Here is a 4,417-nt window from a genome sequence, read left to right as displayed (position 1 = left end):
TTGGAGTGGACCATCCCTCACACGTCTCTTAATCCTATCTAGACTGATATGACCAAGTCTTAAGTGCCAGAGGTATGTTGATTTTGTTAGATCGGAGGATTCAGAAAGTTTGATCCTCTTTGGCTCCCTAATTAGATCGTTATCTATTTCGGTGTCTAAAAGAGAAGGTTGAGTGGGATAGATGTAAAAAAGACCATTCTTCATAGATGCATCAGTGACAAAAGAATTAGAAAAAGAAATACGAATTCCATTCTTTATAAACTTTAAATAATAATCTTGCTCGAAAAGTTGATCAACAGATACTAGGTTTTTCCCAAAGGAAGGAACATAATAAACATTATTCAAATTTAAAGTTCGATCTTCAAAAGATAGCGTCACGGATCCCACAGCCTTCGCAGACACCACGCTCTCATCACCCCACTTGAAGCAGAAGTCGCCATCCTCTAAGCTTTTGCTTTTCCTAAAACCAGTCAAGGAGCAGCAAATATGGTTAGTAGCAGCGGAGTCAATAATCCACGATGATACATTATCAGCTACTAAACAGGCTTCAGTAACAAGTACAATACCTTTTGCTTTGGTTTTGAGGTAGGCAGGACAGTTCCTACGCCAGTGACCAGGCTCGTTGCAGTGGTGGCACTTGTCGTTAGACTTGTCCACCTTCGGAGCCTTTGGCGCCTTCTTCTTCGTGTGAACCTTAGGTTGGTTCTTCTTCTCGGCGTTGCGAGGTCTCTTCTTAGATCCAGAGGTGGAGGTAGTAGCATGTACTTCTCCTTGAGCCCTCTTTTTCTTAGTGAGTGCCTCAGCGGTTTGAAGTTCCTTCATGAGCTCGGTAACAGTGTACTCCAGCTTGTTCATGGAATAATTCAACTTAAAGGGATCAAAGGTTTCGGGGAGAGTTTCCAAGATCATATCTATTTTAGTCTCCCCATCAATCTCAGATCCAAGAATCTCCATTTCGTTTAGATAGCTAATGATCAGCATCATATGATCTCTAACGGGAGTTCCAGCCTTCATACGACAGTTCATGAATTGTCGGACCGCTTGTTGCCTAGCTTGACGTCCTTGCCCTCCAAACATCTCATGGAGATTGTAGAGCATATCGGTGGCAGTTTCATAATCACGATGTTGTTGTTGCAACACATTGTTCATCGATGCCAAAATATAGCATCTCGCAATCTCATCGGATCGAAGCCAGGCCGCCAGGGCGTCTTTCTCCTCTTGCGTCGAATCTTCATTCATTTGAGGACAGGGGGTGGTGAGAACCCATTTGTGCTTGTCGACAGTAAGGACTATGTCGAGGTTACGTTTCCAGTCGACGTAATTGTCGCCTTCGAGTTTATTCGAGGAAAGAATTGTAGAGAGAGGGTTGAGAGACATATTGCCTATAAAAGTTGAAACAAGTTTATGATTAGTCTTTGGTTTAGGATTTAAGTTTTATTAAGACTTTTGTAAAATCCAAAGGTGTTATAACCCAAACGATAATTTACTCCCTCAAGAGAAGGCCGCAAAAAATCTCCATTTATAAGTAAATGACACATCATTAATGCTAAGCCAAGATGTCAATACATCTATTTTGACTAGCCACCTTTTAAATTGGTTTGATCACTCACATCCTTTCGCAGAGCCTCAAGGGAGGATTACTACAGATTGAGCCTAAGTGTGTAACCAACCACTTAGTCCAAAAGATCAGCTTTGAAAAACAATCCCCCTAGGGGAGGCCTTGTCATCATTGCATCACTCTCGGACGTAGCTCATTGAGCAATGATCGAAGCAATAACGCCTTGGAGTACTCACATTTAAGTGAGGGTCGCAAGAGCGGCTCTTAGTCCCACGTTATTGCATCTTTCATTAGTGTTGGGGATCGTGGGTTACAAACAACGAATATAACCCTCCCACTTAGTTTTTGGAGATGGTTCATCGACTCTTATAAGTTCGGAAACAAATTTCCTAGTTAGAGAGCGACAGAGCGGACAACTAGAAGAGAATCCTAGATCGACATGTTCAGAGCAGTATTAGTGCATAAAGGCACAAGGTACATACTCGATCTTTTCCTATTTTCTATTTCGGGAAAGTGCGTGAGGGAAGTGTGAACTTCAACTCACTCGAACACTTGAAAGTTTGAGATTACACATCTTTTTATTTTTCGGCTGGTCTACAAGGAGACCTCCCACTCAAATTTTCAAGATCATATAGATTTTGAACATATGTGATATAGATATAGTTTTGAAAACATTTTGAAAATTTATTTGATTTGGATGACAAAATATTTTCAAGTTTGAAAGTGAAAACGGTTTTTCAAAATTCAAACTAGTTTTGTAAAAATTCAATTTCAATTAAACTTTCAAAAATCAAAACATTTTAATCTTACACATCATGTTTATAATCATATGAAAAACATTTTTGCTCAAGAAAATTTTCTCATTAGAGTTCTATAACTCATGGTAGTGGGGTTTGAAAATCCGGATTTCTAAAAAAACTGGAGTTTCAGACAGCCGCGCACCGCGGAGTAAAATCGCCATATCTGGCGGCTCCGATGTCCTTTTCAGACGAAACCGGTGGCATTGGACAGAGGACAGACAGAGCTTTAATTTGATTCAAGAATCATTAAATTTAAATTTCTGAGCAGAGAGTTATGCCACTTTTAATGCGGGTTTACTCCAGCTCGAAGAAAAATAAATAAATTAAAGCTTGGTCCTATTTAGGTGCGAAAAAGAATCAAGTGTAACGGAACGTTTTAAGATGTTGTTTAAACCTTTTATTTGTGTTAATAACATAGAATAAAAGAAATAACAACAAGCATAAAACGAATACGGTAAATAAAAGAAACTAGAAAGACAAAGTACCTAGTCACAAAATTTACCGAAATTTCTCAAACCTTTAAAACACGTTTTTCAATATAAAAAATTAAAAACTTTTAGAACTGATTCTAATGTGTTTTAAAAACATCCCAAACTCATAGAAAATCAACATGCTTTTTAATTTAAAGACAAGAGCATTAAATTAAAAAAAATCTAAGATTACAATTCTAACTTGTCACAAAATTAGTAAACTTTCGAAAACGATTTTCAAGCTCATAATTTTAAAAACATGTACATGCTAATCTTTGACCATAGCTCTGATACCATTTGTTGGAATCGATCTAGGGTTTGAGAAAATAATTAACGCTTCGGTAAGCGGCGGAATTTTAAAAATTTTCTTTTACAAGTAAAACAGTTTTTACTAACCTAGACAAGTGCAAGTACATGTAATTAAAAACCAATATGAGCTAAGAGTTTACTAACCTTTCTTGAAGCTTGATCTTTGAAGAAGCTTTTGGAAAGTTCGCAACGCTCGTCTCCCCTCGCAGCACGTCTCTCTTTCTTTCCTCGACACCTCGAGCAACCACGAAAGTTTCTATCACTAAATCACTCGAAAAGAAGGAATCAGTGAGTGGGCACTTTTAAACACTACGACTTAAGAACGAGTCTCGAAGTCGCAGAGCTAAACACTAGGTCGAGTGATGACCTAGGTGCCAAAACAAGAAAAATCGAAAATAAACTAGAAAGAGAGAGAGAGAGGAGTTCGGCCAACAATGTCTAGAGAGAGAGTCTCTCAATCTCTAACTTATGTTGAATGAATAAAATGAAGGGAATGAGGATCCTATTTATAGGAGAGGGGTTGGCCTTGGAAAGAAGTAGTTTCCTCTTATTTTCCAAGCCTTTATGAGCAATCTTTTATTACCCATACCTATCAAAATAGGCGCCCATCTCATACAATCCACAAGGGATTAGTTTCCTCTTTTGTTTCCCTTCTTGGTTGCCTTGGCCGATTCTCCTTGTTTCCTCATAGAGGTAATTTGTTTCCTCTTTTTCTTTTGGCAAGTATCTTGATACATTTATGCACAAAATATTCTCTTTCTCTTGGGTATTTTGGGCGCCCATCTCTCATCTAGAAGGAGCTTCTAGAAGCTTCTTCATTTGTTCATAACAACATGAGAAAAGCCCATTAAGAATTTTCAATAAAATTCTTATGAAACGAAATTAATTCACAAGGCCCAATTAATCATATTATGGCCGAGTGACATTAAGTCATCAAATGAACTTGTCAAAATTTATTGACATCCATTTCATCCTTATGTCTCAAAAGACAAAAATACCCTTTCGACAATTTTCGTTCTTGTTTTGACTTAGCTTCCAGTTTAACTATTCCTATCGATGTGATTCGTGACAGTGACCTCATGGACCCAAATGAACAAAGCTTGAGCTAAACACTTGGACTCAAAAGTTCAGAAACCTTTTCCAAGTTTAGCTTAATACCAACTGACTCCACTAAAGAGCTGACACTGAAAATCTCTCGGTTCAAATGAATTTATTTTCTACTCAAGAATTCGACCTAATTATGATGAGCGAATCCACTGAATATTATCTATGTTTACCCT

This window comes from Urtica dioica, chromosome 1 (assembly GCF_054948205.1).
Source record: "Urtica dioica subsp. dioica isolate 48M chromosome 1, U.dioica_male_clone48M_v1_H2, whole genome shotgun sequence".
In the NCBI taxonomy this organism is placed as follows: domain Eukaryota; kingdom Viridiplantae; phylum Streptophyta; class Magnoliopsida; order Rosales; family Urticaceae; genus Urtica; species Urtica dioica.
This window is presented reverse-complemented; position numbering follows the sequence as displayed.